General features: G+C 51.0%; 1 non-coding gene and 1 pseudogene across 2 annotated transcripts; one reads left to right on the top strand and one right to left on the bottom strand.

Annotated features, from left to right (window-relative positions):
• Positions 1 to 624: 624 nt before the first annotated feature.
• Positions 625 to 27,535, bottom strand: LOC539069 (primary amine oxidase, lung isozyme-like; annotated as a pseudogene). Its single transcript, XR_009491756.1, has 4 exons — positions 19,982 to 27,535; positions 7,376 to 7,658; positions 6,347 to 6,476; positions 625 to 5,636 (listed from the first exon to the last, which is right to left on the bottom strand). The product of XR_009491756.1 is annotated as a primary amine oxidase, lung isozyme-like (transcript).
• Positions 14,547 to 14,653, top strand: LOC112442876 (U6 spliceosomal RNA). Its single transcript, XR_003031161.1, has one exon. It is a non-coding gene; the product is annotated as a U6 spliceosomal RNA (small nuclear RNA).
• Positions 27,536 to 27,559: the final 24 nt, after the last annotated feature.

Raw genomic sequence — 27,559 nt, 5'->3', positions numbered from 1 at the left:
CTGCCCGGACTGCCCAGTGCTTGCAGATATTTTTAGTCTCTTACAGGTTGTTTGTATTGTGTTGCTCAAGGAGATGTCTGTTCAGATGCCAAGTGCAAGCACTCCAGTATAGGAACTCAGGCCCTAGCCTGTCTCAGTTTGAAAGGTTCATGTGGAGTTTGTAATAAAGACGGGAGAGAAACTAAAGTCAAACCCATCCCTGGCCCCACAGCAAGCCTTTCCAGCCCAGGAACTTCATTCTGGATCCTTTGATAAGTCGTGGTATTTCCTCCCAGCTCAGAACACATTGTCAAGAGAACACCTAATGCATTTTTTCATCCCAACCAGTGTTAGCAATCACAGATCAAGAATGTCCACTCTGGTGGGGAATCCCCAGGTCTCCTAGAGGCGAGGAAGTGATGATCAGGGAGTGGGAGGGAGAGCTTTGGCCTGACCTTGAGGAGGAACTGATATAGCAGAAGGTGCCCCTCTGCCCACCTTCTCTAGAAGCATCTTGCTGTCACATTGCTTCCTCTGAATTCGTGTCAACCTAGGCTTCACAATCATCATATCACACACCATAAACAACTGTTTGAAGGTGTTTCTGTTGGACAGTTACTCAGAGGAAAGGAGCTACACATCCTGCTTCTTCCAGTAAGTTTTATTTCCCTTTGGACAAACTTGCTCGCAGCCTGTGTGAATGTGCTGAAGGTGACTCGATCCCTGGGAGCCAGGTGCCATCCCCGGTCCCCAGGCTGGGCCCCAAAACGTGCTGCCTGAGCCTGCCTGCTGTCCCTGAGTCCCCATGAGGCCAGTGGAACCGCTCTGGATGCCCTCGTCACTGTACTCTGATCTGCACCCCAGGGGTACAGCTCCGGCTTCAATGCTGAGAGAGCACCGAGTGTGTCAAAGACAGAAGTGAGGACAGCGACAGGAGGCAAAGGGTCAGATGAGGCCATTGACCTCCAGGACAGAGAAGAAGTGAGGAATCTGAGCAATGTGGCCGGGGGTGTTGGTGGGACATGGTGTCTGATTGGGTGGGTGCGTGAGAAAGGATACAGACTCTTTGGTGACCCAAGGACACCAGGTCTCCATTGGGTGACTTGGGAGGGTGAGGGGCCTTCTCCAGAAGAAGGACCTACAAGAAGAGCAGCAAGTTGAAGGAGGATTCCAACAAGCTTGAGGTGAGGTTCCTGTGGGAAGCCTGATCATAGATGCCCAGAAAAAAGGCCGTTGGGTCTAAAGGTTTCAAGGGCCAGAGAACAGCCTCTAAGCTAGAAATAGAGATTTGTGTAAAACAACAAAATGTAGTCATTGCTTAGATGATAAAGAACCTGCCTGCGATATGGGAGACCTAGGTTTGATCCCTGGGTTGGGAAGATTCCCCAGAGAAAGAAATGACCACCCACTCCAGTATTCTTTCCTGGAGAATTCCGTGGACAGAAGAGCCTGGCAGGGTACACTCTATGGGGTGGCAAAGAGTTGGACACAACTGAGCGACTAATGCACAAAAATAGGAAGCCTGAGATCACCCAGAGAGGACTCTGCAGAGGGGAGTGAGGAGGAGCAGGGCCAGAGTGCAGAAGATGCCCATGTGTGGGGCTGAGCAGGTTGGTAAGCAGAGCAGAGGCAAAGGAGCCGGCATAAGAGGCTGAGAAGCATGCGGCATGCCCTCAGGGGGGTCAGAATATGAGGAGGTCCCGACAGGTGAGACTTTTCAGTAGGGATTAGTCAGAAGGACCAATGCCACCCAGAGTCCAGAAAGTATCAGCTGGGAGGGCCTGTCATTCTGCATCAGCAGTAAGAGGGGAGTGGGATAAGGAGAAACTGGGGATCTGGGGCCTGCTGGGGACGGGAAGCTGATCCAGGAAAAGTAGAGCTCTCTTTAGAGGAAGGCATCTGGGAGGCACAAGCTGAGGGAAGACCCTGTCCTGGAGACTCAGGGTCCTGGCAGAGACTTAACGAGATGTGAGTCAAGAGCCAGTCAAGAGGGAGAGATAAAAAGTTCAGGGAGAGGGTTGGATAACTGAGAGAGAACCATTTGGGAGCAGCTGGAGGGGTGGGTTTCCCCTTAAAACAAGTAAACAGGCTGTAGAATAAACGAGCCCATTCTCACTGATATGTGCTGTGCTAAGATTCAGTCGTATCCGACTCTTCTCGACCTGATGGACTGTAGTCCACCAAGCTCCTCTGTCCATGGGATTCTCCAGGCAAGAATACTGGAGATGGTAGCCGATTTTCACTGATAAGTCTCTCAGAAAAGCTGTCAGCAGGACCTCATATACCTTTTTTATTTGGTTAGGGGTATTCCCTGTTTCCAAACCCACCAAGCACTGTGTAAAGTATACAAGAATCTTCTACACAATTATTAATATCTCATCACCACACAAACTACTACCGATTTTTGGCTGGGATTTGACCTTATTCAGTAACTGAACCTGCCAGGTGGTAAGTGCTCCTAAATATAGCAGTGCTCTGGGACTTCTCGGACGGTCCAGTGGGTAACATTCCCCTGCTCCCAGGGCAAGGGGCCTTGGTTGGATCCCTGGTTGGGGAACTAGATCCCACATGCTACAGCTAAGACTGAAGGTCCTTCATGCCACAACTAAGACCTAGGACAGCCAAAGAAAGGAAGAAAAATATTTACGAAAACAAAACAAAAAACCCTGACAAGAAACTTTTAAAAAAAGCTCTAAGCAAGCATCTACACACACTCACAGGCACACTCACCACTTGCAAACACTCACAGCCTTGGTCTGGACATGGGACTCAAGGCAATGACTTGCAAGATATTCAACCAGGCTGGGGAAGGGGTGGACACCGCATTTCTTTCTTCCTCTTGCCTCCAGCACTGACTATTGTGCAACTGACCATAAAAAGGAGCAAAGAGGAGGTGGAGACAACAGCAAAAGCACGTCGTGGAGAAGTTCAATGACTCAAGTCAGAGAAAGAAGAGGCATCAAGTCAGTATCAGAGCCACAGCGGCAACAGCACCCATTTTTCTCCTCTGTCTCAGTCTTTAGCCTCTCCTTTCTCTCCATCTCTGTCCTCTGTCACTCTGACTTTCACTTCAGGTCATGTTATAAATTCACCCACCCAGCACTGGCCCTGTCTCCTGACTGAGGGCTTTCTCCCTGTTCTTTGGAACCTAGCTTCTGTCCAGCTCAACTTCATCCACCTTTGTCCCAGAAGTGAACCTGGGCCTGGAGCAGGACAGAAGGGAGCAGAAGCTTCTGTACTCCCTGGATATGATCTCCCTCAGGTCAGAAGCTGAGCAGTATCTGAAATCTGTTTCCTGTCCCTCAATGCCCAGCCCTACCTTGGCTTCCAGCAGGCTCTCATTCCCCCTCTTTGAAGTGAGACAGACAGGGAGAGTAAGCAAGAGACAGCAAAAGAAATTTCTTAAGATTTAACATTTTTTCTTGGAGATATACAGGCAAGAAGAGGCAAAGGGGTCACCAGAGGCCACACCTCTGTGCAATGCAGGAGACACAGGTTCTCTCCGTGGGTCAGGAAGATTTCCTGGAGAAGGAAAAGGCAATACACTCCAGTATTCTTACCTGGAGAATTCCATCCATGGTGGAGCCTGGTAGGCTACAGTCCATGGGGTCACAAAGAGCTGGCCATGATTGACTGACTAAGCACAGAGGCCACAGCCATTTCTCTGGGTCTCAAACACTTGAAAAAATTGAGTCCCTGGGCACAGTACCCTCCCCTACCCTGAAAGTTAAGTTGCTCAGTCGTGTGCGACTCTTTGCCACCCTGTGGACTGTAGCCTATCGGGCTCCTCCGTCCATGGGATTTTCCAGGCAAGAAAAAGACAAGTTACTTTAAAGAATGAAGTCAGAATCTATTTAGCCCCATTTATTTTTTGAATAATAATAAATGAATAGGCAATACAGTCACATGGTTCAAAATTCAAAATGTACAAAAGGATATGTAGTATCGAGTCTCCTCCCTCCCAAGTCCCTACCTCCTGGTTCCTCTTCACAGAGGCAACCAGTGTTACCCATGTCTTCTGAATATGCACCTATAAGATATGAAAATATGGATTTATATGATCCTCCCCCATAAAACACAAATGGAGGGGACTGGTCCACAATTCTGTGCATTGCCTTACTCTTTAGAAGAGTAATTTCTATGAAAAGATATAGTTTTACAGCTGCGGAGTATTGCTTTGTCAAGCTGTATTAGAACTTACTTAACAAATGTTCTAGGGAAGGACAGTTGTATTATGTCCAATCTCTGGACATTTGTGGAGAGACACCGGATCCTGAAGGGACAGCCTGTGGGGGAGGCTCCACCCACAGAGGCCCTGGCTCATTTGCATGCTCACACATGATTGGTCTGCCCCTGGGCCCATGGCATGGTGTGACTGGTCTTTCTGCTTCTCACCCTTGGCTCTCACCCAGTCTCCCATCTTGGCTATTGCCAAGTTCAGAGGACCCTGGTCACACCACACACCTGGCACAAAATGATCACTCCTCATTACCACTGCACCCACAAACCACCTCAAGTGCTAACTAGAGCTGCTGCTGTCTCCATGAGCATCCTCTGCAAGAGGATGCAAGACAGGCCTATACAAATGGGCAGAAAGAACTGTGGGGAAACACCCTGCCCCAGGACTGGGGGAAGGGGCGGCTCCCAGACACAGGGAGACAGACAGGGACTGTCCTCTCAAGCTAGATGTCCCTTGCATTTTCAGACTTCCACAGGCCTAGAGTCAGGAGAGGAGACCAGAGTTGGAAAGTGAGAGCTGAGGAACATCTCCTCAGGGCTGGGATGTAAATCCCAGGTGATAAGAATAGGTAAGAACAGGAGAAGGTGAGGCGAGAAGGAAGAGGGAGAAGGAGGACCAGGATGAGAGGAAACGTGGGCCGAAGAGCCCCTTCCAGCTGGACTCCTGGATTCACAAGCCTGCCAGGAACCCTGCCCACGGCCTCTAGGCAACCAGTCCCAGAGAGACCTCGCTTCCTCTCCTCTCAAGTGAGGACTGGGGAGTCTCAGGAGAGACCTGGCATGGCCTAAAACCATTTGGGGAAAGCAGAAAGCAAAGACAAAAGAAAAGAAAATGAAAAACACCAAACCGAGGAGTCTTGTAGAAACGTGTAACCATGACTCCAGCCTCTCGGCTGACCGTTCCTCTCCTCTGCGACAGGAACCCAGCAGGTTGGGGTGCACAGAGCTGAGAAGCCCCTGATTCAGGCAGCATAGCTTTAGGATGACCCCAGCGAGGCGGTAAGCAAGGGAGGACGATGGAGGAGAGAGAGGACCCAGGGGTGTGAGGAGGGAGAAGAGGGCACAGGCTCCCCAGTTCCTGGCCCTTCTCCCCACGCTCCCAGACCCTGGAGCCCCAGTCTCATTCCCCATCCCCGGGAACACCGAGTTCTGGAAAAGCCGCCGTGGGAGAAGGCAGAAAGATCAGGGGCACAGGCAGGAGCCTTGGGCAGACAAGCCAGGGAGTTGACCTCACAGGACCCAGCATCCTGGTCTTTGTGGAAGTAGATGGAGTCAGCAGAAGTGATGGAGGGGTAGAAGTCAAAGAAGTTTTAAGGTTGCAGTAAGAAGCCCACACCATTTCCAACTGTCACCATGTTGGGAATGTCCTCTGCAAGTGGGATATGCAGGAAACCAGCTGTCACCCAGGCCACCAAGTCCTAGTAGGGGAAGAAAGAGGGTCATGAGCCCTGGTGCTGCTAAAGACAGGATTCACTTTGGGAGCCCACCATCACTCAAGAGGGTTTTAAATCTTTAAACATTTTTTCATAGTAGCCCAGAAGTCAAAGCATAAAAATCAACTTCATATTAGGAGCAACACCAGCCTCAATGACCCAGCCTACAGGTGCCATCTCTGACATTTCCCATCACATCGCCATCAGCTTACCCATCCCAAGAGAAATGATGACACCCACAGGCTACTTTAGCACCTCCCCTGACTCTGGGAGAGTTCCCAAACTGTAACTGAAGAAAGGAGAATGGAGGAGGTTAGATCAGGTTTGGGTGGCAGAAAAGTCCAACATTTGGAAATTAGTCCTTTAGTGGTGAAGACAGAAATGAAGTTTTAGGTATAAGAGATGTGGTCTTCCCTGGTCATTCCAGCCCTTCTGAATCCTGGGGCCCTTAAAGGACTCAGTCCACAAGCAGAGACTGAGAGAGCTGCTGCCTCTCGAGGAAAGGCTGGAGCCTCAGCCAGGGTCTGTAGATGAACTCCCAGTTTAGGAAGTTCCCCCCACAAATAGTGAGCAGATCCACAAAAGCACAGAAGCAGGAATCAGCTCAGCCCTTCAGGTGATCACGGGTTTTCAGGCCCCCCGCCAAGGGATCTCTGTGCCCCCCATCCCTCCCTCTTCTCCCACAGTCAGCTGACCTTTCCAGCAATGGTCTCATTGTTGATGAAGTCAGCAAAGTCCACAGTGGGAGTCCAGGGGTCATTCTAATTGAAGATGCTGGAGTTGCTGGGTTCTGTCTCTTTCCTCTGGGTCACGGACAGCTGGTACCTAGAGATGTTCTGGTCAGGGGTCCATGGTCACTCTCTCATGTCCTGCTGCCTGATCATCATGGAAGGGAGCCGATCCCATGGACTTCAGCTTCCCAGCTCATCCACACCATCACGGTGATGTCACCCTAGTGTGCAGCCGGCTTCCTGCACATCCCACATCCCACCTATTGAGTAGCCAAACACCTTTTTTTTTTTTTTTTTTAAGATACAGTACTTGGGTGATCTTTTCCTTTATCTTTCTTTTCTCTTGACCTGAGCCCAACATCTTTTCATGGCCTTCTCCTGTTGATCCCTTTGGATTTCACAGCATCAGGAAAACAGGAAAGACTTATCTGCCTGGGCTTTAGCCTTCCAAGAGGACCATTTATCTACTGTAGGCCTTTTGATAACCTAAAGGAAATGCTTTGTGCTCTTACGTCACCTCGTATAGAATTTGAACTGGGTTCCCAATTGCCCCTTCCGAGTGCCGAAGAATTGATGCTTTTGAACTGTGGTGTTGGAGAAGACTCTTGAGATCCCTGGACTGCAAGGAGATCCAACCAGTCCATTCTAAAGGAGATCAGTCCTGGGTGTCTTTGGAAGGACTGATGCTAAAGCTGAAACTCCTGTACTTTGGCCACCTCATGCGAAGAGTTGACTCATTGGAAAAGACTCTGATGCTGGGAGGGATTAGGGGCAGGAGGAGAAGGGGATGACAGAGGATGAGATGGCTGGATGGCATCACTGACTCGATGGACCCAAGTTTGAGTGAACTCCGGGAGTTGGTAATGGACAGGGAGGCCTGGCGTGCTGCAATTCATGGGGTGGCAAAGAGTCGGACATGAGTGAGAGACTGAACTGAACTGAACATGCTGTTCTCATCTAATCCACTCACCTCCAACAATACACATCACCCACCACCCCCAGCTGAAAGCTCTCTCCATGGAGCTGTTCTGGGGCAGTGGCCCCCCAAAAGCTGACTGTCTGGATGCAATAGCATCGAGGGTGCCCCCACTTGTTGCTCTGGTTGCTGGCCAGGTACAGGTAGTGAGGGGAGGCCCCTTCAGGGGGAAGGCAGCCTGCTCCTCGGTCTCCAGCTGTTTCGGGGTCACATGCACCCTCTGTATCTAGTGCTCAGGGCTTCAGGGTATTGCCGCAGGGACAAAAGCCATATTCTCAGCCCAGACCCAGTTTTCCAGTCCTGGGGGTGGGTGGTGGTGCTAAGGGGGAGAGGAGGAGGGAGGGCTGGTCAGGCAGCTGCCCTGCCCCTCTGGACTCTGCCTGCACCTGGCTTCAGAGTTGGGGTCAAAGAGAAGACCAGACTGAGTGTGTCCCCTGCTTCCCTCCCCTCTCACCCAAAGATGTCGCCAGTCTTTCAGCCCCTCCACTGGAATCCTTGCCTCCCCTAGGGTGTTGTACCTCCCACGTCCAGATCCACCTTGTAGTGGGCACTGTGGGTGTGGATGGGGCCCAGCGTGTGTTTCCCAACCTGGTTTCCATATCTTCGGGCAGCACCAAAGAGGAACACTGAGCTGATGTAGCCTGTGGCATGGAATTTGACTTCTATGCCAAATTTCCTTAACCTAGCTGTCCACAACCCTCATCCCCAGGAAACCCTTTTCCAGAATACTGCAGAGGAAGAGAGCAAATCTACCTCCATTCTCAGGCAGGTGATGTGGGGGAGACACCATCATCTGTGCAGCCAGGTCCTGACAGGACCAGAGAAACTTCTGCCCCCACTGGGCAGAAGACCATATCCCACACAAAGTCGGAGTTGAGCATCGTGGACACAGACCTAAGGCCAGCACTGTCTCCAGCACTCAGTCACATTGGGCTGGGGTTCTCTGCCAAAGAAGACGATGGCCAGTGCCTCCTGGAAGGTGGGGGGCTCGCTTTCAGGTGGGCGGAGGCTGCAGCCTTGGCGGGAGGGCGCAGCTGCAGCTCTACTGAGAAGACACAGTTGTCTGAAGGTCAGGCCTGGGCTGCATCCACCAGGTCTGGGCCCAGTTTCTAGGTAAAGAAGAACATCACAGCCATCAGCTCTTCTCGGCTCAGGTCTGCAAACAGCTGGCTCCGGTCAGGCTGTGTCCAGGTCTGGACACTGGGGGATGCGGAGGGGCAGGGGGGAGGCAGGCTGGGATGACATTGCTTCCCAACTCCCTCCTCACTCCCAGCACCACCTTCCTCCCTGCCCATCACCAGAAGAGTCCACAAGGACAGAAAAATGAAGATGAACATCGCTAAAACTCCTGACTCTTCAGGCTCTTGAATCAGAATACAGCATGCAAGATAGACACATAGACAGACAGAACTGGGTGAATGATGCCTCCTTAGTGTCTCGAAGTTCCTGGCTCTGGGTGGGTCTTGTGGGTGATGGCATGAAGGGTACATTCAAGACAAGCAGCCAAGGGCAGAGGGTTGGCAGGGAGTGGAGGGTGGGTGGGGGTAGTGGTTAATTCAGTTTGGGTATGGGGCTGAGGTAGGAATCTGCATTTTAAGTGACCAATGTCAGCCTCTGTCTTCCTGTTCCAAATCAAGCACTCAGGTTCAAGGTTGGAGCACAAGTGGGGGTGAGCTGGGTTTGAATACACAGCTGGAGACAGAAGAGGAAGATCTGACGGGGACAGAAAGGGACTGTCCTTGCGCTCTTCCTTCCTGCTCCAGGCCCAAACTTTCTCCTGGCTACCTGGCTGTAAGCAAATCACACCTGAGCACAACCCTCCAGCAGGATTCACTCCTTCCTTCCTCTAGACTGGGAAGCCCTCATCACTGTCCTCTGCTCCCCCATCACCAGAATCCTACAGGCACCCACAGGAGCCTGCAGAGTCATGCTGAGAACACAAAGCACCTATAGGGAGCTGGGGAACTGAGGGCTGAGCCAGTTCAACATCGTGGAGGCCCTGAGCTCCCTGAGTCACTGGAGGGGAGCAGGCAGTAGGGGGAGCAGTCAGTGTAAGAAAGACCCCCTCCTTACCCCAGGAGCAGGACTGATGGATAATCACAGGTCAGGGTGCCTGGAACCCTGGCTGTGGACTTAACCTAGCTGTCCACAACCCTCATCCCCAGGAAACCCTTTTCCAGAATACTGGAGAGGAAGAGAGCAAAGCTACCTCCATTCTCAGGCAGGTGATGTGCCGGAGACACCATCTTCTGTGCAGCCAGTCCTGACAGGACCAGAGAAACTGAGGGTTCCAGAGATGGCACATGCTTCTCTGGTGACCTGGGGGAGAATCCTTTCCAACCTGCACACCTCCAAGACCACTTCCCCCAAAAGGCACCTTAGATAACCTTGCAGACAGAGTGTGTTTGTCTGGAGGAGAATAGACAGTACATTCCAGCCAAAAGGATCAGAACGTGCAAAGGTACAGATTTGAAACAGCCTGGGCATGGGTCAGAAATGGCCAAGGTCAGCGTATTGGGTGTGAGGTGGAGACAGGAGTCGGTGGGACAGCAAAAGAGATCAGGTCAGGCAGGCTTGTGCAGTATGTGGGTCTTAAGGAAAGTGGGCATTGCAGAAAGACAGAAATCTGGGCACATGTGAAACCAGGGAAATCAACCCCAGGAAGGTCAGGTTCTCCAGATACCAGCTGCTTCTACAACCAGCTCTATTTTGATATGCAAATTCCACACACGGGTCATTTTGTTACCAACCTGTGTCCTAGGACACTTCCATCAGTAGAATTGATAAGAGGCCAGAGGAGGAATTGAGGCAGGGCCTTACTGGTACTCAAGCTGCTACAGGAAGGCGCAAGAACAAAACACAGGTTCCCTGCTTGCCCTCTGTGGACTGGTTCCTTCAGTGGAGTAAGAGTGGGGGCAGATCCGCAGAGTGGGCCCCAGGGCTGGCTTAGGTGGTCCACCCAACTGCTTGTGGTCCTGTGTGCAGAGATAGTGCCCAATACACTGCTTCTGCTTTTGGCAGCTCAGAAGTGGCAGTACACTTGTGCTCTTTCTGTATCTTATGGTTCACGATCGCCCCAGCTGCTGCTGCTCCGTGCCGGTATGTTTAATGCCTTACAGTTTCCCTGTATTCTGTTGCTTGAGGAGACATTTGTCCATGTGCCAGTGCATGCACCCCAGTCAAGGATCTTCAGCCCCAGTCTCTGAAATTGAAACGGTTCATGCAGACTTTGTACTAAGAGGAGCAGAGTCTAAGGGCACACCCAGCCCTGGCCACAAGGCCAGCCTCTCCAGGCCAAGAACTTCATTCTGGATCCTGTTGTAAGTGATGGCCTCTTCTCCTCGGTAAGAACACATCATCAAGAGGATGGATAATGCTTTCCCTGTGCTTGGGAAAACTAATCCCAACCAGTGTGACCAAGCACAGGTCAAGAAGAGCCACTCTGCTGGGGTATCCTAGGTCTCCTAGGGAAGGTGGGTAATGCTCAGGGAGTGGGAGGGAGAGATTCTGCCTGACCTGCTGGAGGAACTGATATAGAAGAAGGTGCCCCCTGCCCACCTCCTCTAAGTGTCCTGCTGACACATCGCTTCCTCTGATGTCCTTTCATCGTAGGCTTCACAATCATCATGTCAGCCAGCCTAAAACAATAATGGAGTCTCTTGGAGAATTACTTACGCGACAGGACGACATGTTCTGTTCCCCTCACTAGGTCTTACTTCCCTTTGGACAAACTTTGCCCCAGCCTCTGTGACTATGCTCAAGGTGAGTTGATTCCTGGGACCCAGAGCCCATCTCCAACCCCCAGATCTGGGCCCCAGGAGGCTGTGCCTGAGCTGAGCTTCTGCTCGGAGGCCCGGTCTAGCAGCGGAAGGACACGCAGGTCACTGCACTCCAATCTGCAATCTGGGGACACAGCTCTGACTGTGGTTCCGAGCAGGGCTTGGATGTGGGACAGACAGAGATCATGACACCGGACAGGAGGCAAAGGGCCAGACTGAAGCCAGTGACCTGGAGGACAAGAGGAAGGGAGGGTCTGAGCAATGTGGTGGGTGGAGCTGACAGGACTCGGTGTCTGATTGGCTGGGTGGGTGGGCGAGAAGGAGCGCAGTGTCTTCCATGATACAAAGACACAGTTCCATTCGGTGACTTGGTTATATATGGATTTTTCTTTTTTTGGTCCCACACTGCAAGTTGTAGGCCCCTAGTTCCCCAACCATGCATGGACCCTGTGACGGCTGCAGGGGATGGGAGGAGTCCTAACCTCTGGACTGCCAAGGAATTTCCTCTATCAGGTGACTTGAGTGGGTGAGGGGCTTTCCTCATCAGAAGAACCTACAAGAAGAACAGCAAGGTTAAGGGGGAAACCAATAAATTTGAGGTTGAGATGCTCCTGGGAAGCCCCAGCACAGATGCCTAGAAAAAGGACCATTGTCTCTATGGGTTTCCAGGGATGGGAGAACAGATTCTAGGCTGGAAATTGAGATTTAGGTCGAACAACAAGTAGTAATCATTAAATATGGGAGAGCCTGCAATCATCCATGGAGGACTGTGCAGAAGGGAGAGAGGAGGGCCAGGGCCAAAGGCCAGAAAATGCCCAGGTGTGGGGCTGAGCAGGCTGGTTGGTGGAGCAGAAGCAAAGGAGCCGGCACAGGATCCAGAAAAGAAGCTGGCATGCCCTCGGAGGGGTCAGAATGTGAGGAGGTCACAACAGGCAAAAGTTTTCATTATGGACTAGTCAGAGCGGACCAATGCCACCCAGAGGTCCAGAAAGTAGTGGCTGGAAGGGCCTGTGGCTTCTGCATCAGCAGAGGGAGGGGAATGGGATGAGGAGGGACTCAGGGGGAGGGGAAGCTGACTCTGGAAAGGGAGAGCTCTCCTTGGAGGAGGGCGCCTGGAAGGAACAGACCCAGGGAAGACACCCCCAAGGAGAGGCAGGGTCCTGGATTCGACTTAAGTGAGATGAGTTAAGAGCCAATTAAAAGGGAAATATTTACAGTTCAGAGAGAGGAGTGGATAACTGAGAGAGAACCTTCTGGAGGGGGCCAGGAGCAGTGGGTTTCCCTTAAAACAGGTAAAGAGTCTGTAGAGGTAATGAACCCATTTTTCACTGTCAAATCCAGTCAAAGAAACTGTCAGGGAGAGCCAAGAAACCTTTTATTTTTTTTGTTAGGGGTTTAATTTTCTCCCATCCCACCATGCTCTGTATAAAGTTTACAAGGATCATCTAAGCAATTATCCCATCAGTGCACAAAGCACCAAGGGAACTATTTTTGGGTAGAATTTTACTTTAATCAGCAACTGACTTTCCCAAGTGTTAAGTGTTCATTAAATACAGTGATGCTCTGGGACTTCCCTGGTGGTCCAGTGGTTCACATGCTGGGCCCCCACTGCAGGAGGGGCAAAGGAAACTCTCACCCTGGCACGCCCTTGCTTAGAATCCTTCCATGGCTCCCCATTTCTCTTAGGGGAACCATGGATTGCAAGCACCTGCCTTCTCTGCCCCTGCTTGTCCCTCCAGGCTCTGCTCTCAGCCCACACACCCGTCAGTGAACCTGGGGACTTGGATGGTGTTACCTTGTCACTTCCTGGCCTTTGAACATGTTGTTCTCGCTTCCTGGAAACTTGTCACTACTCACTTCCTTCTCCTATGGCCAGCTCTATCCATCAGCTTAGACATCTCGTGCCTCAGGAAGCCTTCTCCAGTCCCTAAGTCCAGGTTAGGAGCCCCTGCTTTTTCCTCCTCCCACCTCCCTGAAAAAGTCCCTGATGTAATTGATTCTTGACTTGCGACTGTCACCCCTGGGGGCGACCTTGTGTCTTACTCCATAATGTACCCTGGTGCCTCCCAAGGTGCCTGGCACACAGGAGGCACTGGGGAAGTCTTTGTCGAACGCGTGTGGGAATCCTATCCTGCACTCGCAGAGGGAGCCCTGCCTTGGGGCTGCAGGAGGAGAGCCAAGGCAGGAGGGCGAGGCTTCTGCTGCTCAGTTTGCCTGTGTCTCCATTCCTGGAGTCCCAGTTATCGCCCTCCTGTAAGGACATCTTGGGTGTCCCCTAGTTCAGTTCCTCAAGGGCAATGGGCCCAAGTCCAAAATTTGTGCCCTTGTGGACAGGAATTCTTTCAGAACCTGACATCCTGCGTTACTCTTCCCTTCTTTGTCTTGACACTGAGTCTGAGGCCAACAATCCAGCCAGCTTCAGGTCTTGATGAGAGCGTGGGTGGGGTGGCCAGCTGGAGGTCCACCTTGCAGGCCTCCGACCTGAGTGGGCTGAAAAGCTCACGGTCTACATGTCCACTGAGGCCTGGGACAGGGGTGTCATCCCTAGACCAGCTGTAGAGAGACACAACCACAGTCCCTGTTCCACATCAAAGCTGTGAGCGACCATCCGGACACACTCACACGCACACTCACCACTTGTAAACACTCACTGCCTTGGTCTGGACATGGTTTCAAGGCAATGACTTGCAAGTTATTCTGCCCGGGTAGGGGAGGGGTTGACACCACATTCCTTTATTCCAAAAGAAAAAATTCCTTTATTCCTTTGCCTCCAGCACTGGCTGTCATGCAACTGACCATAAAAAGAAGGCAGGAGGAGGTAGAAACAACAGCATAAAAATCTTATGGAGAAGTTCAATGACTCAGGTCAGAGAGAGAAAAGGCATTAAGTCAGTATCAGAACCACGGCGACCCCAACACTCATTTTTCTCCTCTGTCTCAGTCTTTAACCTCTCCTTCTCCTCAGTCGCTGTCCTCTGCCACTCTGGCCTCCACCTTGGGTCGTGTTATAAATTCATCCACCCGCCACACTCTCTCCTGACTGAGGTCTTTCTCCCTGTTCTTTGAAACCTAGCTTCTCTCCAGCTCACTGATTCATCTCTATCTACTGTTGACCCAGCAGGGAACCCGGGTTTGGAGCAATGCAGAAAGGAGCAGAAGCTTCTGTGTGTGTGAGCTCCCTGGATGTGACTCCCTCAGGTCAGAAACTGAGCAGCATCTAAAATCTGTTTCCTGTCCTTCACCTCCCAGCCCTGCATGGGCTTCCAGCAGGTGGAAGCCACCCCTCCCCATTGCTTCTCATTCCCCCTCCTTGAAGAGAAACAGACAGGAAGAGTGAGCCATAGACAGTCAAAGAGAGACTGACTGAGGTTTAACATTTCCCTTGGAGACGTACAGACGAGAAGAGGCAGTGCTCGCTTCGGCAGCACATATACTAAAATTGGAACGATACAGAGAAGATTAGCATGGCCCCTGCGCAAGGATGACACGCAAATTCGTGAAGCGTTCCATATTTAAAAAAAAAAAAAAAGAAGAGGCAAAGAGGTCATCAGTCAGTCAGTCAGTTCAGTTCAGTCACTCAGTCGTGTCCAACTCTGCGAACCCATAAACCGCAGCACGCCAGGCCCCTCTGTCCATCACCAGCTCCCGGAGTTCACCCAAACCCATGTCCATTGAGTCGATGATGCCATCCAACCATCTCATCCTCTGTCGTCCCCTTCTCCTCCTGCCCTCAATCTTTCCCAGCATCAGGGTCTTTTCAAATGAGTCAGCTCTTCACATCAGGTGGCCAAAGTATTGAAGTTCCAGCTTCAACATTAGTCCTTCCAATGAACACCCAGGACTGATCTCCTTTAGGATGGACTGGTTGGCTCTCCTTGCAGTCCAAGGGACTCTCAAGAGTCTTCTCCAACACCACAGTTCAAAAGCATTAATTCTTCGGCGCTCAGCTTTCTTTATAGTCCATCTCTCACATCCATACATGACTACTGGAAAAGCCAGAGCATGGGGTCACCTGAGACCACACCTATTTCTCTGAGTCTCAAATATTTGAGAAAATTGAGTCCCTGGGCTCATCTCTCAACACAGTTTATCCTCTCCCATTGTACCCTATCCGAAAAGACAACTTATAATAGTTTAAAGGATGATCAGATCAGATCAGTTGCTCAGTCGTGTCTGACTCTTTGCGACCCCACAAATCACAGCACGCCAGGCCCCCCTGTCCATCACTAACTCCCGGAGTTCACTCAGACTCACGTCCATCGAGTCAGTGATGCCATCCAACCATCTCATCCTCTGTCGTCCCCTTCTCCTCCTGCCCCCAATCCCTCCCAGCATCAGAGTCTTTTCCAATGAGTCAACTCTTTGCATGAGGTGGCCAAAGTACTGGAGTTTCAGCTTTAGCATCATTCCTTCCAAAGAAGTCCCAGGGCTGATCTCCTTTAGAATGGACTGGTTGGATCTCCTTGCAGTCCAAGGGACTCTCAAGAGTCTTCTCCACACCACAATTCAAAAGCATCAATTCTTCAGCGCTCAGCCTTCTTCACAGTCCAACTCTCACATCCATACATGACCACAGGAAAAACCATAGCCTTGACTAGACGAACCTTTGTTGGCAAAGTAATGTGTCTGCTTTTGAATATGCTATCTAGGTTGGTCATAACTTTCCTTCCAAGGAGTAAGCATCTTTTAATTTCATGGCTGCAGTCACCCTCTGCAGTGATTTTGGTCAGGTCTTGTATGGGACCTTTTATTATTTGAATAATAATAAATGAATAGATAATACAGTCATATGGTTCAAAGCTTTTAAAAGGGTTTATACTAAGTCCCCCTCCTGAGTCCCTTCCACCTGGATGCCCTCCAGAGGCAACCCTTGTCACCCATGTCTTCTGAATATGCATCTATAAGATATGAAAATATGTATTTATATGATCTTTCCTTTAAAACACAAAAGGTGGTGCCCTATACACACTTCTGTATCTTGCCTTGCTCTTTAGAAGATTGATTTCTAGAAAGAAATATGATTGGTTTTATAGCTATGTAATATTGCTTTGTAAAACTGTATTTGAATTTAGTTAATGAATCTTCTAGGAAAGACGGTTCTACTATTTCCAATCTCTGGATATTTGTAGAGACACCCTGGATCCAGACCTATTCCATCCACATCTCCAGAGGGACAGCCTGTGGGGGAGGCTCCACCCCCAGACACCCTGGCTCCTTTGCATGATCACACGTGATTGGACAACCCCTGGCCCCATGGCAGGTCTTCTTGCCTCTCTCCCTAGGTGCCCACCCAACCTCCCCCACTGGCTCCTGCAGTGTGCAGAGGCCACAGGTCACACAGAGACCTGGCACAAATGACCACTCTTCATTACCGCTGGGCCCACAAAGCCACCTCAAGTGCTCCCTAGAGCTGCTGCTGTCTCCATGACCACTCCTGCAAGAGGATGCAAGACAGGGCATACAAACACATTGCCCCAGGACTGGGGAAGGGGCAGCCTCCAGACACTGGACACAGATGGGGAGTGTCCTCTCAGCTAGATGTCCCTTGCATTTTCAGACTTCCACAGGCCTAGAGTCAGGAGAGGAGACCAGAGTTGAAAAATGAGAGCTGAGGAACATCCGCTGAGGGCCAGGAGGTAAATACCAAGATAGAAGAACAGGTAAGAACAGGAGAAGGCAAGGCAAGAAGGAAGAGAAGAAGGAGGACCAGGATGAGAGGAAACAAGGGCCGAAGAGCCCCTTCCAACTGGACTCCTGGATTCACAGTCCTGGCAGGAATCCTCTCGGTGGCCATCCCTTTAGAAAGCCCGCATCCTCCTCTCCATTGTGAGGACTGGGGAGTCTCAGGAGAGACCTGGAATGGCCTAAAAAGCTATGAGAGCACAGAAAACCAAAGACAAAAGGATAAAAAAGCAAAACACATCAAAACCAGGAAGTGATTGGAAGTGTTTGATAATCATTCCAGGCTCCTCACTGGCCATTCCTCTCCTCTCTGTGACAGGAACCCAGCAGGTTGGGGTCCACAGGGCTGAGACAGCCCTGTCTCTTGCAGCACAGGCTCAGGATGCTCCCAGCAGGGAGGGAAGGCAAGGGAGAGAAAGGACCCTGGAGGGTGAAGAGGGAGAAGAGGGCACAGACTCCCTAGCTCCCAGCCCTTCTTCTCCCCCACATTCCCTGGCCCTGGGGCCCCAGCCATATTCCCCATTCCAAGGAACACCTAGGAGGAGAAGCCCCCGTGGGAGAAGGCAGGGAGGTCAGGGGCACAGGCAGCAACCTGGGGCAGGCAAGCCAGGGAGTTGACCTCACAGGACCCAGCATCCTGGTCTTCTCGGAAGTAGATGGAGTCAGCAGAATTGATGGAGGAGTCCTCGTCAAAGAAGTTGTAGGGTCGCAGAAAGAAGCCCACACTGTTCCCCACTGTCACCATGTTGGGAATGTCCTCTGCATGTGGGATGTGCAGGAAACCAGCTGTCACCCAGGCCACCAGGTCCTAGCAGGGGAAGAAAGAGGGTCATAAGGCATGGCGCTGCTAAGGACACCTCTGCCTCCCACAGGATTCACTTTGGGAGTTCACCATCACTCAAGAGGGTTTTAAGTTTTAGACACGTTTTCATAGTAGCCCAGAAGTCACAGCATAAAAAATCAACTTCACATTAGGAGCAACACCAGCCTCCACTATCCCAGCCTGCAACTGCCATCTCTGACATTTCCCATTACATCGCCATCAGCCTACCCATCCCAAGAGAAATGATGACACCCACAGGCTACTTCAACACCTCTCCTGACTCTGCAATAGTTCCCAAACTGTAACTGAGAGGAGGTTAATGGAGGAGGGAAGATCATGTTGTGGGTGACAGAAAAGGCTGACATTTAGAAATTAATCCTTTATACCATCTCACGCCAATCAGAATAGCTGCTATCCAAAAGTCTATGCTATGCTATGCTAAGTCACTTCAGTCATGTCTGACTCTGTGTGACCCTATAGACGGTAGCCTACCAGGCTCCCCCGTCCCTGGGATTCTCCAGGCAAGAACACTGGAGTGGGTTGCCATTTCCTTCTCCAATGAATGAAAGTGAAAAGTGAAAGTGAAGTCGTTCAGTCATGTCCGACTCTTAGCGACCCCATGGACTGCAGCCTACCAGGCTCCTCCATCCATGGGATTTTCCAGGCAAGAGTACTGGAGTGGGGTGCCATTGCCTTCTCCGATCCAAAAGTCTACTAACAATAAATACTGGAGAGGGTGTGGAGAAAAGGGAACCCTCTTACACTGTTGGTGGGAATGCAAACTAGTACAGCCACTATGGAGAACAGTGTGGAGATTCCTTAAAAAACTAGAAATAGAACTGCCATATGACCCAGCAATCCCACTACTGGGCATACACACCTAGGAAATCAGAATTAAAAGAGACACGTGTACCCCAATGTTCATCGCAGCACTGTTTAAATAGCCAGGACACAGAAGCAACCTAGATGTCCATCAGCAGATGAATGGAAAAGAAAGTTGTGGTACATATACACAATGGAATATTACTCAGCTATTAAAAAGAATACATTTGAATCAGTTCTAATGAGGTGGATGAAACTGGAGCCTATTATACAGAGTGAAGTAAGCCAGAAAGAAAAACACCAATACAGTGTACTAACAAATATATATGGAATTTAGAAAGATGGTAATGATAACCCTGTATGCGAGACAGCAAAAGAGACACAGATGTATAGAACAGTCTTTTGGACTCTGTGGGAGAAGGCGAAGGTGGGATGATTTGAGAGAATAGCACTGAAACATGTATATTATCATATGTGAAACAGGTTGCCAGTCCAGGTTCAATGCATGAGAGAGGGTGCTCAGGGCTGGTGCACTGGGATGACCCAGAGGGATGGGCTGGGGAGGGAGCTGGTAGGGGGGTTCAGGATGGGAAACACATGTACACCCATGGCTGATCCATGTCAATGTATGGCAAAACCACTACAATATTGTAATTAGCCTCCAATTAAAATAAATTAAAAAATACTAAAATAAAATCTAAAATAAAATAAATTAAAAAAAATAAAAATAAATTAATCCTGTAGTGGTAAAGACAGAAGCAGAGAAGTTTTAGATATAAGAGATGTGGTCTTCCCTGATCATTCCAGCCCTTCTGAATCCTGGGGCCCTTAAAGGACTCAGTCCACAGAGCAGAGACTGAAACTGCTGCTGCCTCATGAGGAAAGGCTGGAGCCTCAGCCAGGGTCTGCAGATGAACTCCCAGCTTAGGAAGTTTCCCTCCACAGGTAAGGAGCAGATCCACAAAAGCACAGAAGCACGAATCAGCTTAGCCCTTCAGGTGATCACGGGCTTTCAGGCCCCCACCTCAAGGGAAGGTGGGGCTGATCTCTGTGTCCCCCACAACTCCCTCTTCTCCCACAGTCAGCTGACCTTTCCAGCAATGGTCTCATTGTTAATGAAGTCAGTAAAGTCCACGGTGGGAGTCCAGGTGTCATTCTGATTGAAGACGCTGGAGCTGCTGGGCTCTGTCTCCTTCCTCTGGGTCACGGCCAGCTGGTACCTAGAAATGCTCTGGTCAGGGGTCCATGGTCACCGTCCCTGTCCTGCTTCCTGATCATCATGGAAGGGAGCCGAGCCCATGGATCTCAGGTTTCCCCTCTCAGAGGAGAAGGGAGGAGCGAGAGCTGGTCAGGCAGCTGCCCTGCCCCCCTGGAGTCCGCCTGCTCCTGGCTTCAGAGTAGGAGCCAAAGACAAGGCCAGACTGAGTGTGTCCCTTGCTTCTCACCTCTCACCCGAAGACGTCCCCAATCTTTCAGGCCCCTCTACTGCAATCCTTGCCTCCCCCAGGGTGTCTTACCTCCCACATCCAAATCCACCTTGTAGTGGGCACTGTGGGTGTGGACGATGCCCAGTGTGTTCTCCCAAACCTGGTTTCCATATCTTCTGGCAGCACCAAAGTGGAACACTGAGCTAATGAAGCCCGTGGCATGGAATTTTACTTGAATGGCCCCACTGGGGTGAAAGATCACATCTAAAACATAGTCATAGTTGAACAAGGTCAACACAGATCTGAAGACCAGCACTGTCTCCACAAGACCCCCAAAATAGTGAGAAAACACATCTGAGTGGTGTCGCCTCAGAAGCAGGCCCTTGTTCTGCTCAAACACACAAAAGGCATCGTGTAGGGTCCTGGGGGCTTGGGACTCCAGAAGAAAGTGCCAGTCCACATAGGTGGCCAGATAGGGGCAGTCGACGCCACGGGTCAGGGGCGTGGCAAACTTGCCCATACCAAAGCCTCGATCCATGTATCGGTTCATTATTGCGAATGGGGTATTCCCACCATAGACAACCAGGATCTCTTGAAGGCTGATCTCATAAGCCAGCCATTCTCCCTGGAATTGAATGTAAGAGATCCTAGGACCACTGAAAGCTCCATGGCCAAAGGAGAAAGTCCACAATGAGGAGGTCACCTGACTGCCCTGGACTCTGAAGCAGGCACCCTGAGGATGGAACTGTAGAAGGGGAGCTGGACCTGGAGGCACCTGGGACTTCAGGGACCAGGACCCACCTGTGCCATCGTCTGGGATCACCACCACATTCACCTGGCCAGCCTCAAACTGCTCCTCCAGCTGGGCCAGACTCTTATAGTAGCAACCTTGAAAGAACACCTTCTGGATGGTCCACTGGGCAGGGTCCAGAGCCTTGTGATCTACCAGCAGCTCCAACCCCACAGGGTGCAGAAAGATCCCAGATCCTGAAATGTTATAGTACAGGGCAAACCACATGGCCCTGTCCCCTGACTGGATACCGCGGGGAGCTGCGGTGAAGACGACCAGGTTCCTTCCTCCTTGGTTGTAGGAGCAGCAGTGGTGCAGGACACCAGCAGCCTGGGGCAGCTCTCTGTCGAAGATCAACCGGTCTATGTCCTGGTACTCTCGGATAAGAAAGGGACGTCGGTAATACGGCAGGGGGCCCCCATGACGCTCCACGGTCACATCCCGCATGTAGGAGGGCTGGGGCAGAGGCCCCACCACCAGCTCAGTCACACTGGGCTGGGGTTGTCCGCCAAAGAAGACGATGGCCAGTGCCTCCCGGGCAGGTGGGGGGCTCCCCCTGTCCAGGTGGGCCAGGGCTGCAGCCTTGGGGGGCAGCTGCAGTTCTACTGAGAAGACACAGTTGTCTGAGGGTCGGGCCTGGCGTGCATCCACCAGGTCTGGCCCCAGCTTCTGGGTCAGGAAGCTCATCACAGCTGTCAGCTCTTCTTGGCTCAGGTCTGCAAACAGCTGGCTTTGTTCGGGGTGTGTCCAGGGCTGGACACTGGGGGATTTGGAGGGGCAGCGGGGAGGCAGGCTGGGATGACATTGCTTCCCAACTCCCTCCTCACTCCCAACACCACCTTCCTTCCTGCCCATCACCAGAAGAGTCCACAAGGACAGAAAAATGAAGATGAACATCGCTAAAGCTCTGGCTGTCTTCAGGCTCATGATTTGGAGTGCAGCATGCATGATGGACAGACCGACAGGACTGGGTGCACAGTGCCTCCTTCAGCGTCTGTAGGTTCCTGTCTTTGACTTGTGCTCGGGTCTACGCGTTATATGTACACTAAGGACAAACAGCTGAGGAAAGAGGAGTGGCAGTGGTTGGAGGTTGGGGCGGGGCAGTGATCAGGCCAGGCTCAGAAGATGCAGCTGAGGTTATAACCTGAATTTTAAGTGGCCCATGTCAGCCTCTGTCCTCCTGTTTCAAATCAAACACTCAGCTTCACTGTTGGGGAACAAAATGGGGGAGGGATGGGTGTGGGAGACACAGCTGGAGGGAAGAAATGGTAGAAGTGATGTGTCTCAGAGCTCGTTTTCCACTCTCTTGATGGAACCTTGCTCCTTGCTACATGGCTGCAAGCAAAACTCCCCTGTGTTCAGCCATCCAGCCAGATTCCATGTTCCTTCCTCTAGTCCATGAAGCCCTCTGATGAGGGCTCCCATGCAGCAACCAGAACCCTAATGGCACACATAGGAGCCTGGAGAGTCATACTGAGAACACCAATCACCTTTAGGGAGCTAGGGGGCTGAAGAGCAGAGCCAGGTCAACATCTTGGAGGTCCTGAGCTCCCGGAGTCACTAGAGGAGAGCCTGAGGGGAGTGAATCCATTCAGAAGCTGGAGGGGGTGGGAAGTTGCAGCTTACAGAGACCCCCACCCCTTGAGCAGAACTGAAGGACCACATCAGATGTCAGGGTGCATAATACCCTGGCTGTGAATTTAACCTAGCTGTCCGCAACCTTCATCCCCAGGAAACCCTTTTCCAGAATGCTGCAGAGGCGGAGAACAAAGTCATCTCCATTGTCGGACAGGTGATGCAGGGGAGACACCATCTTCTGTACAGCCAAGTCCTGTGGGAACCAGGAGAGACTGAGGTTCCAGACACGTGACATGCTTCCCTAGTGAACTGGGGGAAAGTCCTTTCCAAACTGGACATGTTCAACACCACTTTCCCCAGAAGTCACCTTAGATGACATTGCAAACAGAGTATGTTTTCTGGAGGAGAATAGACAGTACATCCCAGCCAAAAGGATCAGAAGGTGCAAAGAATCTGAAGAATCAGTACTTGAAGCACTTGACATGGGCAGGAAATGGCCAAGGTCAGCGCATTGGGTGTGAGGTGGAGACAGGAGTTGGTGGGACAGCAGAAGAGATCAGGTCAGGAGGGCTTGTGCAGTATGTGGGTCTTAAGCAAAGTAGGCATGGCAGAAAGACAGAAGTCTGGGCACATGTGAAACCAGGGAAATCAACCTTAGAAAGGTCAGGTTCTCCAGATACCAGCTGCTTCTGCAACCAGCTCTATTTTGATATGCAAATTCCACACACGGGTCATTTTGTGACCAACCTGGGGCCTCAGACTCTTACATCAATTGAATTGATAAAGAGGCCGGTGAAGTAAATCAAGTGAGAGTTAACTGGTACTCGAGCTGCAGCAGGAAGGAGCAAGAACAAAACACAGGTTCCCTGCTTGCCCTCTGTGGCCTGGTTCCTTCAGTGGAGTAAGAGTGGGGGCAGATCCGTGGAGCGGACTGAGGGCTGGCTTCGGTGGTCTGCCCACCCCTTTGGTGGTGCTGTGTGCAGGGGTCACGCCCAACCCTGCTCTTCTCCTTTCACCTCAGAAGCAGCAATACATTTCTGTGTTTTTGTGTCTCATTGTTCATAACTGCCCGGACTGCCCAGTGCTTGCAGATATTTTTAGTCTGTTACAGGTTGTATTCTGTTGCTCAAGGAGATATCTGTCCAGGTGCCAAGTGTAAGCACTCCAGTACAGGGTCTCTGGCCCTAGCCTGTCTCAGTTTGAAATGGTTCATGTAGACTTTGTAATAAAGGGGTGGACAGAATCTGAGGTCAAACCCGGCCCTGGCCCCATGGCAAGCCTTTCCAGCCCAGGAACTTCATTCTGGATCCTTTGATAAATGATGGTGTTTCCTCCCAGCTTAGACCACATTGTCAAGAGGAACACTTTTTGTCCTGACCAGTGTTACCAATCACAGATCAAGAATGTCCACCCTGGTGGGGATCCCCAGGTCTCCTCAGTTCAGTTCAGTTCAGTCGCTCAGTCGTGTCCGACTCTTTGCAACCCCATTAATTGCAGCACGCCAGGCCTCCCTGTCCGTCACCAGCTCCCAGAGTTCACCCAAACTCATGTCCATCGAGTCGGTGATAACATCCAGCCATCTCATCCTCTGTTGTCCTCTTCTCCTCCTGCCCCCAATCCCTCCCAGCATCAGAGTCTTTTCCAATGAGTCAACTCTTTGCATGAGGTGGCCAAAGTATTGGAGTTTCAGCTTTAGTATCAGTCCTTCCAAAGAACACCCAGGACTGATCTCCTTTAGAATGGCCTGGTTGGATCTCCTTGCAGTCCAAGGGACTCTCAAGTGTCTTCTCCAGCACCACGGTTCAAAAGCATCAATTCTTCAGCGCTCAGCCTTCTTCACAGTCCAACTCTCATATCCATACATGACTACTGGAAAAACCATAGCCTTGACTAGATGGACCTTTGTTGGCAAAGTAATGTCTCTGCTTTTTAATATGCTATCTAGGTTGGTCATGATTTCCTTCCAAGAGGAGAGGCAGTGATGATCAGGGAGTGGGAGGGAGAGCTTTGGCCTGACCTTGAGGAGGAACTGATATAGCAGAAGGTGCCCCTCTGCCCACCTTCTCTAGAAGCATCTTGCTGTCACATTGCTTCCTCTGAATTCGTGTCAACCTAGGCTTCACAATCATCATATCACACACCATAAACAACTGTTTGAAGGTGTTTCTGTTGGACAGTTACTCAGAGGAAAGGAGCTACACATCCTGCTTCTTCCAGTAAGTTTTATTTCCCTTTGGACAAACTTGCTCGCAGCCTGTGTGAATGTGCTGAAGGTGACTCGATCCCTGGGAGCCAGGTGCCATCCCCGGTCCCCAGGCTGGGCCCCAAAACGTGCTGCCTGAGCCTGCCTGCTGTCCCTGAGTCCCCATGAGGCCAGTGGAACCGCTCTGGATGCCCTCGTCACTGTACTCTGATCTGCACCCCAGGGGTACAGCTCCGGCTTCAATGCTGAGAGAGCACCGAGTGTGTCAAAGACAGAAGTGAGGACAGCGACAGGAGGCAAAGGGTCAGATGAGGCCATTGACCTCCAGGACAGAGAAGAAGTGAGGAATCTGAGCAATGTGGCCGGGGGTGTTGGCAGGACATGGTGTCTGATTGGGTGGGTGTGTGAGAAAGGATACAGACTCTTTGGTGACACAAGGATACCAGGTCTCCATTGGGTGACTTGGGAGGGTGAGGGGCCTTCTCCAGAAGAAGGACCTACAAGAAGAGCAGCAAGTTGAAGGAGGATTCCAACAAGCTTGAGGTGAGGTTCCTGTGGGAAGCCTGATCATAGATGCCCAGAAAAAAGGCCATTGGGTCTATAGGTTTCAAGGGCCAGAGGACAGCCTCTAGGCTAGAAATAGAGATTTGTGTCAAACAACAAAAGGTAGTCACTGGCTCAGATGATAAAGAACCTGCCTGCGATATGGGAGACCTAGGTTTGATTCCTGGGTTGGGAAGATTCTCCAGAGAAAGAAATGACCACCCACTCCAGTATTCTTGCCTGGAGAATTCCATGGATAGAGGAGTCTGGCGGGCTACAGTAGATGGGGTGGCCAAGAGTTGACATGACTGAGCGACTAATGCACAGAGATAGGAAGCCTGAGATCACCCAGAGAGGACTCTGCAGAGGGGAGAGAGGAGAGCAGGGCCAGAGTCCAGAAGATGCCCATGTGTGGGGCTGAGCAGGTTGGTGGGCATGGTAAAGGCAAAGGAGCCGGCATAAGAGGCTGAGAAGCAGCCAGCAAGCCCTCGGAGGGGTCAGAATGGGAGGAGGTCATGACAGGAGAGAGTTTTCAGTGGGGACTAATCAGAGAGGACCAATGCCTCCCAGAAGTCCAGAAAGTGATGGCTGGAAGGGACTGTGATTCGATTCTGCATCAGCACTTGGAAGAGGGGGATAAGGAGGGACTGGGTGGGAAAGGGAAGCTGGAGGTGGGAAAAGGAGAGCTGTCCTTGAAGGAAGGCATCCGAGAAGCACAAGCTGAGGGAAGACCTTGTCCTGGAGAGTCAGGGTCCTGGCAGAGACTTAATGAGGTGTGAGTCAAGAGCCAGTCAAGAGGGAGAGATATAAAGTTCAGGGAGAGGGTTGGATAAATGAGAAAGAACATTTTTGGGAGCAGCTGGAGGGGTGGGTTTCCCCTTAAAACAAATAAACAGGCTGTAGAATTAATAAGCCCATTCTCACTGATATGTGCTGTGCTATGTTGATTCAGTCATGTCTGACTCTTCTCGACCCTATGGACTGTAGTCTGCCAAGCTCCTCTGTCCTTGGGATTCTCCAGGCAAGAATACTGGAAAGGATAGCCGATTCTCACTAATAAGTCTCATCAGAGAAGCTGTCAGCAGGACCTCATACACCTTTTTTATTTGGTTAAGGGTATCCCCTTTTCCTAAACCCACCAAGCATTGTATAAAGTATACAAGGATCTTCTACACAATTATTAGTATCTCATCACCACACAAACTACTACTGATTTTTGGCTGGGATTTTACCTTATTCAGTAACTGAACCTGCCAGGTGGTAAGTGTTCCTAAATATAGCAGTGCTCTGGGACTTCTCAGACAGTCCAGTGGGTAACATTCCCCTGTTCCCAGTGCAGGGGCCTTGGTTGGATCCCTGGTTGGGGAACTAGATCCCACATGCTGCAGCTAAGATTGAAGGTCCTTCATGCCACAACTAAGACCTCGCACAGCCGAAGAAAGGAAGAAAGAAAAATATTAGAAAACAACAATAACAACAACAACACTTTAAAAAAAAAGCTGTAAGCGGGCATCCACACACACTCACAGGCACACTCCACTTGCAAACACTCACAGCCTTGGTCTGGACATGGGAGTCAAGGCAATGACTTGCAACTTATTCAACCAGGCTGGGGAAGGGGTGGACACCGCATTTCTTTCTTCCTCTTGCCTCCAGCACTGACTATTGTGCAACTGATCAGAAAAAGGAGCCAAGAGGAGGTGGAGACTACACATAAGAGTGTCATGGAGAAGTTCAATGACTCAGGTCAGAGAAAGAAGAGGCATCAAGGCAGTATCAGAACCACAGAGGCTACAGCACCCATTTTTCTCCTCCGTCTCAGTCTTTAGACCCTCATTCCCTCAGTCTCTCTCCTCTGTCACTCTGACTTTCACTTCAGGTCATGTTATAAATTCACCCACCCAGCACTGGCCCTCTCTCTTGACTGAGGGCTTTCTCCCTGTTCTTAGGAAGCTTGCTTCTGGTCAGATCACCTCCATCCACTGTTGACTCAGAAGAGAACCTGGGCTTGGAGCAGGATAGAAGGGAGCAGAAGCTTCTGTGCTCCCTGGATATGATCTCCCTCAGATTAGAAGCTGAGCAGCATGTGAAATCTGTTTCCTGTCCCTCACTGCCCAGCCCTGCCTGGGCTTCCAGCAGGTGGAAGTCACCCCTCCCCATTGCCTCTCATTCCCGCTCTTCGAAGTGAGGCAGACAGAGAAAGTGAGCAAGAGACAGCAAAAGAGATTTCTTGACATTTAACATTTTTTCCTGGAAATATACAGGCAAGAAGAGACAGAGGGGTCACCAGAGGCCACACCTATGTGCAATGCAGGAGACCCAGGTTCTATCCCTAGGTCAGGAAGATTCCCTGGAGAAAGAAAAGGCAACACACTCCAGTATTCCTACCTAGATAAGTCCATCCATAGAGGAACCTGGTAGGCTACAGGCCATGGGGTCACAAAGAGCTGGCCATGATTGACTGACTAAGCACAGAGGCCACAGCCATTTCTCTGGGTCTCAAACACTTGAAAAAATTGAGTCCCTGGGCAGAGTACCCTCCCCCACCCTACCC

This window comes from Bos taurus, chromosome 19, assembly GCF_002263795.3.
Source record: "Bos taurus isolate L1 Dominette 01449 registration number 42190680 breed Hereford chromosome 19, ARS-UCD2.0, whole genome shotgun sequence".
NCBI classification, from domain to species: Eukaryota; Metazoa; Chordata; class Mammalia; order Artiodactyla; family Bovidae; genus Bos; species Bos taurus.
This window is presented reverse-complemented; position numbering and strand designations above follow the sequence as displayed.